Here is an 11,451-nt window from a genome sequence, read left to right as displayed (position 1 = left end):
ACCCATAGCCCATGAATTTTGCAGAGACCTGTGTGAACTCCCCATCAAAACTACCCCTTCAAAGAACATGGTGTTTAAACATGAGGTCAAAATATATGATAGAGAAATTAGCTAAAAGATCTCAGGTATCTACTCATTGTTGAATATAGAAGTATATATAGTCTTCTCATTAATATTTTCATGGAATAGAGAATTAAAGCATGAAGATAGCATATCATTACCATATAACTTCATCTTAGGATATTCTACATGATGTGTTTCATGATCAGTTTTAGTTCCTTACTTAGTCCAAATTTTCACTGTCCAAAACTAGATCTAACACCTGTGGACGCACGCACATTACAAATTCTTAACAATTGGAAATCACAAGTATGATGACTACTCAAATATTTTTCAAGCTGTTGTTTTTGGAATTGTTACTGACTTAGGTTTTTCATTTCTCTTTCATCTCCAGATCATTATTCCTGAATTTGTCAATAGCATATGGTACAGATTACTTGTCATTCCAGTTGTTCAAGATTTTGTTTTTAATGTGAAAGCTAGTTTACAATTAGGAAAGTAATAAACATTCTTAACTGGCTCCAAAATATGTTTAATTTAACATTTAGTAGCCAAGTATAGTTGACTTCCCCATGATCCAGAACTAGTTTGCTTTGCTCAAAATTTTTAAGCTCCTCCTTTTTAAGCTCCTCGGTCTTGCCCCATATCACAATCACAACACATAATACACCTCAATTACACATTAGATATGTTTTATACATATAGGTATAAACTGTGCAGACCAACTGAACTCTGAAAGTTTTTGTTTTGTTTTTCTTTTTATTTAGCCTTTTACCCAACAGAATGGATGTCATAGGATGAAGCTAAACCACAGAGGACAGAGAGATAACCAGGCATTTTATGAAACCATACTTCCATAATGCTACTTAGAGGCGATGTCTCTGTTCTGGACTTCTTTGGTGCTCCCTTGTGACATGTGCAAAAGCTCCTGCCCTACAACCTGAGATACTGCTCATTTGGTTTACTGTATATTAGCTACCTAGAGTTACCATAGCTATTTTTTAAAGATTTATTTATATTTTTGTGTATATGTGTGTGTCTATGTGAGAGTAATGCCATGTGTGTGGAGACACCCACAGAGCCCAGAGGAAGGCCTCAGGAGCTGAAGTTATAGGCACTTTTGAGCCATGGAATGTAGACGCTGGGACCAAACTTCATTCCTCAGAAAGAGCACTAAATGCTCTTAACCTTTAAGGCCTATCTCCAGCCCTGTGTAACTATGTGAATCTTCATTATTAGTAATGATCCAGGTATTGACTTTATGTGTTTCCAGGTGTTTCACGATTAACAAGGAGTATATAAGTTGTCAGGCTCACAGAACTGATCAGTGGTAGAGCTAGAACTGGAGCTCACTGAGCTAGGCTGAATCTAGGGCCCTGACTTTAAACTCAGGTGATAACAGCTTCCCACAAAGAGGCATGCAAAAACTGAGGCTAGAATACTTTGTAGCAGATAAAGGAATAATGTATATGCTAAACTCTGGAAATGTGGAAAATGAGAGTCAGAATTGGAAGTCAAACATGAGAGAAAGTGTATAGTGTGTTTAAAGTACTAAGGAATTCTCTGGAGAGATATAAGAACATTTTGATAACGCAAAACTCTAAAATTGCCAGTACCATAATATTAAGATGCTCCAAGCCAAGCTACATCCTTCACTCTTATCTGATCAAAACTGTTGACCAATTTTCCTGGATCAAATCTTTGTGGGAAAAGATTTCAACTTGAGAAACAAAACAATAAGATTTTCTTTATAAAAATTAATTTCTATTAATACTAATTCATAGTCTCCATCTAATTTTAATAGAAGGATTGCCCTTCATTATGTTACATCTGAGTGCCTGCTACTGGTAAGTTGAGATGTCCCTAGTTCAAAGTAAGATATGTTGTAAGCACAAAATGCATATTGGGTGTTGCAGACAGAAAGGAAGGATGGAAAGAGAGGAAGTAAGAAAGGAAGAAAAGAAGGGCAAAGAGATAAGAATGAAAAAAATCTAATCAGTAAAATTTAAAATATGTTGGAATGATTGAAAAAGAATATTAATACTGATAACTCATTTCTTTTATTCTTTTTTAATGTTTTGTTTTGTTTTTTTGTTTTGTTTTGTTTTGTTTTGTGACAGGGTCTCTTTATACCCTCTGCTTACCTGGAACTTGCTATGTATACCAGACTGGCCTATATCTCAGCAAAATCAACCTGCATCTGTCTCCAGATTACTGAAATTAAACAGGTGTGTCACCATGCCAGGTTCCTAGAAAAGTTTTAGTGGCAGATGTAGCTCATATTTTGTCTCTAGTGGAATTCTTCAGATTCTTTTAGTACATTTACTGGATGTGTAGAAGGCATTTGCACTATATTACATAGTCTGAGGTTAGAATAATATAAAACTTTTCAACCAAATTCATATATGATAAAGCTTTTGGTCTCTGATAAAATGCACTATATATACTAATGCATTTTTCTGTCTTTGAATTATGTTTTGAACAGCTAAAAAAAAGAGCTATTCTATTGACACCACACTTATGAGACAGTTGCAAAGCATTGGAGCCACCAACTGTTCAAAGGTGGCAATGACCAGCTTGCTGATTTTGCACAGAAAGAGAAAAAGGGTGTGTGAGAAACACAATTCTTTGGTGGAAAGAATATTGAAATATGTTGAAAATGGGTATGATTTTTATCTTTAAAAATGATGTTGTGCAAGAAGGGAAAAATTCTTTGGCTTGTATTTCAGTAAGTTCTATTTGGAAAAAAAAAATAGTTTGAATTATTTCATGATAAAAGAACTGATAAAAATATTTTAAATTTTTTTATTATTTTTATTTTATGTGTATGAGTGTATTACCTGCGTGTATGTGTGTGCACTCATGTCATGCAATGCCATGGAGATAGATCAGAAGAGGGATTCAGACTCCCCTGGAACTGGAGTTAAGGATGGTTTGTAGCTGCCATGTGGGTGTTAGGAATCGAACCTGAGTCCTCTGCAAGAGCAATTAATGCTCTTAACCGCTGAGCCATCTCTCCAGCCCCAAGAATATTTTTTAAAATAATTAAAAGGCTAAAATATTTCTAATAACTACTGAGTCACTTATGCTACAAGAAAATTTTAATTGGCAGGAATTAGAAAACAATTAGTTGACATAATAAGAAATAAAGCACATTATAAATAGTTTTAAAGGAAAAGCGTATAAATTTGAGAAGTTTCAAAAATACATTGACAGGCACAACTCTCTGGGACCTGCTTTAACCCACTTGTGTGACTAATGATAGCTTTGACAAGAATCCATGTCCTGGTGCTTAGTGGACGATGAAGGAGCCAATTCACATGGCTGCCGACCCATGATGAGCCCTAACTGAGCTGATGGATGTGTTTTCAGGCTTGGTTAACCTAAAAATAAAGAGGTACATGTCTTCTGCCTAGGGATGAAACACAAAGACAAAATAACCCACTTGGCAAACTAGAACCTTCAAATGTTAAACTTTAGGGTGCCATTCCTACAACAGAATTAAATTAATTCAGTCTCCTTCATGTTGTTTAACAAGCCAAACAAAGCTGTCACTGTAGCTCTGGAAAATTTTCTACAAAGGGTCACCAGCTACTTCCATTTTTATTTATAATGTTAGCGGCAAAAGAGAAACCTGAAACTCTCTACTGACATCCAGATAAAAACTAATGCCAATAGTTTTCCTTTTATGAATTGTCTTTACCTAATTTTGATATTAGAATGATACTGGCTTCAGAGAAGGAGTTTGGGAGTTCTCCCTCTCTACCTTTTTGAATAATTTAAGAAGTATTGGTTCTAGGTCTTTGACTGTCTGGTAGAAATCTGTTGCAAATCCATCTGGGATGGGCATTTTAATTAAGAGGTTTAATATTGCTGCTCCAATTCCTCATTTTGTTATATGGGTCTGTTTAAGCTGTAGATCTCTTATTTATTTAACTTTAGTGGTTTCTAGGAATTGAGAAATTTATCCATTTCTTTTAGATTTTCAAAGTCAATATACAATAGAGTTTCTTTGTTTTGGGGATTTGGGAGTTTTGTTTTTTTTTTTCAAAGATAACTTTTTAAATTTATTGATTCTGTGTGTGTGTGTGTGTGTGTGTGTGTGTGTGTATTTCATACAGAACATCCCAAATAATCTTATTCCTCTATATCACCACATCCCAATAGGTACCCTCCCATAGCCTCCCCTCCCCCACTGGAGCCCATATACTCTGTCATCCCTGTTACTGTTCACTGTGTTGTCGGCACCCCCAGCCATTCCCCAGTCAGTGATTGTCCACCTGCTGAGTCTAGTCAGCCTATCTACAGTTCCTTGTTTTAGGAAGATCAGCTCTTCCTCATCTAGCAGCAATCAGGTGCCAATATTCCTTTAGGAAATATTGGGCTCTGCTGTTCATTTTCCCAGTTCTATCCTGGGTATTTGTCTTGGGAGTCTCTTTAGCTATACACACGGACTCTTAAAGAATTGTATTAATCCCTTTAGTCTTTGGTTATACTTTCCTTTTGGGTATTTAAGACCATATGGTTGGCCCAGATAAACCAATTTATATTTACTCTTAAGGTCATTTGAGGATCTGTTCTTCAGGGGTCACATGGGCTTGGGAGGAGCCCCTGGCTCCTTACTTTTACCAGTTCCACCTATGTGAAGATAAGGCAAAGGTCCTGCTTGAACAGGACCATTCATTTGGAAGCATGGAGGAAATGTTTCCCTTGTGTTGACCCTCCTCTTTGTAGACTGGACACTGGTTCAAGACCATCTGGTGGGGTCTCCATGGTCTCCTTGATCAAGAGGACAGGTGACTCACCACAGTTACAGGACATTTTGAGAGATGCTCATAGTCCCCTGGAACTTAGTCAACCATGGAGGGCAAGGAGCAAAAACTGTCTTTTGAGTTCCTCTGATCAAATTAGTATAGGCCTCAAAATATGTCTGTTAAACATCCAAGAAGGTTAGTTCTATGAGTCTGGTACTTTTAATTACAATGTGCTATGTAGATAAAGCTTGGGCAAAAACCAAAGGTTCTCAGATAAAACTTACCTAAACATATATTATGTTCCTTGAGTTAGTTGTATGAATAATTTGTCAGTAGGTTGTTGGATTAATATGGTTCTCTCTGGTTTTTTTAAATTAGTTAGGCATTATTTATATCTCTCATTGTCTAACCCTTCCACCATGGTTTCCCCATTTAAAGTGCCCCCATTTTCCCCATTTATATATATCCCCATTTCCCATTTCTCCGTTAGTAACACCCTTCTCCTATGGTCCCACCTCTTGAGTTACTTCTTTCCCTTTATCCCCAAGGTTCTTTATGTAGCCCTCCCTCACTCCTCCCCTTAAAATAACCCAATTTTATCTATATCTCCCTAATTAACATGTTTCCTACTGATCTCTTTCAGATTATTCTTTTTCCTTTACCTCCCCATTTCCTTTTATCATCCTTGCTGGTTCCTGTAGTTATGCCTGTATACATACTCACTTATTAGAATTTGGAGCTAAGATCCACCACATATAAGGGAGAACATACATCATTTTTCTGTTTGTTAATTTTCTTTTTTTCTGAGTCTGTGTTACTTCACTTAGTATAAGATTTTATAGTTCCAGCCATTTACCTGCAAATTTCATGATTTCATCTTTCTTTACTGCTGAGTAAAACTCCATCATATAAATGAACCACATTTTCATTATCCATTCATCAGTGGAGGGACACTTCGGTTGCTTCCATCTCTTAGCTGTTGTGAAAAGAGGAGCAACAAACATGAATGTATAAGTGTCTCTGCAATAGGATGAGTTCATTGGGTATTTGCTAAGGAATGGTATAACTGGGTCAAATGGTAGGTTCATTTTAGTTTTTTAAGAGTTCTCCACACTGCTTTCCATAGGGGTTGAAAAAGTTTGCAATCCCATTAGCAGTGGATGAGCATCCCCCTTTCCCCACATCCTCTCCAACATTTGGTATCATTTGTTCTCTTGATCTCAGCCAGTCTGACCGGGGCAAGATGAAATCTTAAAGTGGTTTTAATTTGCAATTCCCAATTACTAGTGATGTTGAACACCTGTTAAGATGCTTCTTAGCCATCTTTGTTATATATTCTGGATGTTAAACCTCTGTCAGATGTACTGCTGGTGAAGATTTCCTTCCATTCTGTGGGTTTTCTCTTCACTTCTTCATTGCTTCTTTTGATGCACAGAAGCTTTTTAGTTTAATGAGGTCCCATTTGTTGATTCTTGACTTTGTTTCCTGAGCAATTGATGTCCAGTTTAGAAAATCCTTTCCTACAACTATATACTGTGTGTTATTGCCAGTGTTTTCTTCTAACAGTTTCAGAGTTTCACCTTCACATTGAGGTGTTTGATCCATTTGAAGTTGACTTTTGGGGAAGGTGAAAGACACGGGCTTAGTTTCATTCTTCTATAGGTGGAGATCCAGTTTTGCCAGCACGATTTGCTGAACATGCTGTCATTCCTCCAGTGATTGTTGTTGGCCCTTTTGTCAAATATCAGGTGGTTGAAATTCCATGTACTCATATTTGGTTCTTCAGCTTTGTTCCATTGATCTACAGTTCTATTTTTGTGCAGGTACCATGTTGTTTTTATGACTATAGCTCTGTAATATATTTCAAAACCTCATATAGTAATCGCCCCAGCACTGCTCTTAGTTCTCAAGGTTGCTTTGGATATCCGAGACTTTTGTGCTTCTATATGAATCTTAGGATTTTTTTTTCTAATTCTGTGAAGAATGTCTTGGGGCTTTTGATTGGCATTGCATTGAATCTATAAATGGCTTTTGGTAGGATGGTCATTTTCACAATACTAATTATTCCAATGCATGAGCATGGGAGGTCCTTCCATCTTCTGATGTCTTCCTCAATCTCTTTCTTTAAAGATTTCAAATTTTCAACGTAGAAGTCTTTAACATCATTGGTCAGGTTTATTCCAAGATATTTTATTTATTTTTTTGTAGCTATTGTGAAAGGGATTGTTTCCATGTACTCATTCTCTGATTGCTTGTTATTAGTATATAGAAAGGCTACAGATTTTTGTAGATTATTTTGTAACATGCCACTTTACTGAAAATGTTAATCATTTCTAGGAGTTTTCTGGGGGAATATTTGGCATCTCTAAGATATAATATCATATCATCTGCAAAAAGGGATAATTTGATCTCTTCTTTTCCAGTTATTACTAATTAATTTTCTTCTCCTGTCTTATTGCTCTTGCAAGAATTTCAAGCACTATGTTAAAAAGGAGTGGAGACAGTGTACAGCCTTTTATGATTCCTAATTTTAATGGGAATGCTTTCAGTTTTTCACCACTTAGAATGTTGTTGGCTGTGGGTTTGTTATATATGGCTTTAATTATGTTGAGGTATGTTCCCTCCAGTTCCCTGTAGGACTTTGAACATAAATGCATGTTGAATTTTGTCAAAGGCCTTCTCTGCATCTATTGAGACCACCATGTGGTTCTTGTCTTTGATCCATTTATATGATTTATGACGTTTATTGACTTGCATATATTGAACCATCCCTGCATATCTGGAATAAAGCTGACTTGATCATGGTGGATGATCTTTTGATGTGTGTCTGTATGTGGTTTGCAAGTATTTTGCTAAGAATATTTGCATCTCTATGTTCATTAAGGATATGAACCTACAGTTTTCTTTTTTGGTTGGTTGTATCTTTTTATTTTTTTTGACTTATTTATTTATTTTTAAATGTATTCATTTATTTACTTTTTAATTTAACAACCACATGATTAGAAGAAGCATTTCATCACAGCTTTAACATATTCAGTAACACATTCCAGACAAAGGATACATCTCTTTCAAAGGCGGCTGTAAAATTTTAGGTTCACAGTTGAATTAATACAGTTGTACAATATTGAACTCAGTATAAACCCCCGGAGAGAGGCCTGCAGGTAGGAGAGACTTGGTTGTATCTTTAACTGGCTTTGTTATTAGAGTGATGCTGGCTTCATAGAAGGAATTTGGAAGTTCTCCCTCCATTTCTATGTTTTGGAATAAGTTAAGTTGTATTGGACATAGATCTTCTTTAAATGTCTGGTAGAATTCTGCTGTAAATCTATCTGGTCCTGGGCTTCTATTAGTTGAGAAGTTTTACTTTACTGTTTCAATTTCCTTAAGTGTTGTGGGTCTGTTTAAGCTACTGATCTCCTCTTGGTTTAGTTTTGGTGGTTCCCATGCTTTTATGTGCCCATCCATTTCTTTAAGGTTTTCAAATTTAGTAGTGTATAGGTTTTGAAAGTATTTCTTTATAATGTTCTGGATCTGTTTGGTGTCCATTGTGATGTTTCCCCTTTCATCTCTGAAATCAATGGGAACCACCAAAACTAAACCAAGAAGAGATCTATATCTTAAAAACAGCATGTTCAGCAAATGGTGCTGGCAAAACTGAATCTCCACCTGTAGAGGAATGAAACTAAACCCCTATCTTTCACCTTGGACAAAAGTCAACTCCAAATGGATCAAAGACCTCAATGTGAAGCCTGAAACTCTGAAACTGTTAGAAGAAAACATTGGCAATAACCTACAAGATATAGGTGTAGGAAAGGATTTCTTAAATCGGACATCAATTGCTCAGGGAACAAGGTCAAGAATCAACAAATGGGACCTCAGAAAACTAAAAAGGTTCTGTACATGAAAGGTAGCAAACAAGGACAGAATCGGAGAAAATCTTCACCAGTGACACAATTGACAGAGGTTTAATATCCAGAATATATAACAAACTCAAAACACAAAGAATCAAGTAAGGAAGTAACCCAATTAAAAGATGGGCTAAGGAGCTCAACAGAGAGTTCTCAAAAGAAGAAATAAAGATTGCTAAGAAACATCTTAAAAGGTGTTCAACATCACTAGTAATCAGGGAATTGCAAACTAAAACCACTTTAAAATTTCATCTTACCCCAGTCAGACTGGCTAAGATCAAGAGAACAAATGATACCAAATGTTGGAGAGGATGAGAGGAAAGGGGAATGCTCATGCACTACTGGTGGGATTGCAAACTTGTTCAACCCCTGTGGAAAGCAGTGTGGAGAATTCTTAAAAAACTGAAAATGAACCTAACATTTGACCCAGTTATACCACTCCTTGTCATATACCCAAAGAACTCATCTTATTGCAGAGACACTTGTACATCCATATTTGCTACTGCTCTTTTCACAAGAGCTAAGAGATGGAAGTGTCCCTCAACTGACAAGTGGATAATGAAAACGTGGTTCATTTATATAATGGAGTTTTACTCAGCAGTAAAGAAAGATGAAATCATGAAATTTTCAGGTAAATGGATGGAACTACAAAATGTTATGCTAAGTGAAGTAACATGGACTCAGGAAAAAAAAAATGACATATGCTCTCCCCCATTGTGGATCCTAGCACCAAATCCTTATAAATGAATATGTATCCAGACATAATTACAAGAATCAGGATAATGAAAATGAACCAGGGAGGTAAAGGAAAAGAACGAATCTGAAAGAGAACAGTAGGAAACAGGCATTAATAAGGGAGATATGAATAAAAATGGGGTTATTTTAAGGTGAGGGGTAAAGGGTTATAAAAGGAACCTGGGAATAAAGGGAAAGAAGGAGCTCAAGAGAGGTGGGACCATAGGAGAAGGGCATTATTAAGGGAGAAATGGGGAAAATGGGGGCACTTTAAATGGGGAAACCATGGTGGAAGGGTTAGACACATGAGATAAATAATGCCTAGCTAGCTTGAAAAAAAACACAGGGACCCATATCAATCCAGCAACGTACTAACAAATTATACACACAACTAGCTCAAAGAGTATATGTCTAGGCAAGGTTTATCTGAGAGTGTTTGGTCTTTGCCCAAGCTTTATCTACATGGCACATGGTACTTTAAAGTACCAGATTGGTGGAATTAACCTTCTTGGATGTTTAACAGCCATACTTTAAGGCCTATACTAATTTGGTCAGAGGGACATAAAGGACAGTTTTTGCTCCTTGCCCTCCAAGGTCGACTAAGTTCCAGGGGACTATGAGCATCTTTCAAAATGTCCTTCAACTGTGGTGAGTTACCTGTCCTCTTGATCAATGAGGCCATGGACACTGCAACAAATGGACTTGAACCAGTGTCCAGTCTACAAAGAGGAGGATCAACACAGAGGAAACATTTCCTCCATGCTTCCAAGTGAAGCCATCCAGGATTGAGCAGGACCTTTGACTTGTCTTCACATAGATGGAACTGGTAAAAGAAAGGAGCCAGGGGGGTCCCACCAAGCCCACGTGACCACTGAGGAACAGATCCTCAAAAAGGTTAAGAGTAAAAATAAATTGGTTTATGTGGGCCAACTATATGGTCTTAAACACCCAAAAGAAAAGTACAACCAAAGATTAAAGGGACCAATATAATTCTTTAAGAGTCCATGTGTATAGCTAAAGGCTACATAACAAGAAACAATGCCAGAGAGGAGAGACCTTCCTTTGAGTTGTTGGCGAGGGTGGCCCAAGAAACTCCCAGGCAGTAACCTAGCATAGAACTGGGAAAATGAACACCAGACTTCAATCTTATCTAAAGGAATATTGGCAACAGCTTGCTGCTAGATGAGGAAGAGCTGATCTTCCTAAAACAAGGAACTCTTGACAGGCTGACTAGATTCAGCAGATGGACAAGCAGTGGGGAATGGTTGGGGGTGCCAACAACACAGTGAACAGTAACAGGAATGACAGAGTATATGGGCTCCAGTTGGGGAGGGGAACCATTTGGTATGTGGGTATATAGATGAATAAGATTGTTTGGGATGTTCTGTATGAAATACACACAAATAAATCAACAAATAAAAAAATGAGTTATATTTGAGGAAGAAGCATTAATTTTGCTTCATGTTAATTAGTAGAGGGGAAAAACATTACCACTGAAATCTGCCTGATGACTTTATATCCATGCTCAGGTGGTAAGGATCTCAGAAAGTAATCAACTGTGACTAGTAATAATCAGATACATAGAGGTTAGAGATACATGTGCAAACATCTAAATGTTAGTAGCATTAAAAGTGAGTTTTTATGTATGTAATAGTGTACTTTAAAATGAAATGGAGATCTTTTTAAAATATATTTTTTATTTATTTTTTATGTGTATGTGTATACTGCCTGCATGTAGATAAGTGCACCCATGTCGTGCAATACCCATGGAGGACAGAAGAGGCTGTCAAATGTAATGGAGATCTTTTTTAAATGTTAAAACCTCATTCAATTTTATGTCTTATAGGGTTTATACTGTGTTCAATATTGTATAACTACATTAATTCAACTGTGAACCTAAATTTACAGCCAATTTTGAAAGAGATGTACCTTTGCTCAGAAAAATGTTATTGAATAGGTTAATGCTGTTGTAATGAAATGCTTCTTTTAATTAA

The sequence above is a fragment of the Nannospalax galili genome, unplaced genomic scaffold (genome assembly GCF_000622305.1).
Source record: "Nannospalax galili isolate Female #2095 unplaced genomic scaffold, S.galili_v1.0 scaffold728, whole genome shotgun sequence".
Lineage (NCBI taxonomy): Eukaryota > Metazoa > Chordata > Mammalia > Rodentia > Spalacidae > Nannospalax > Nannospalax galili.
Note: the sequence above shows the minus strand (reverse complement) of the source record.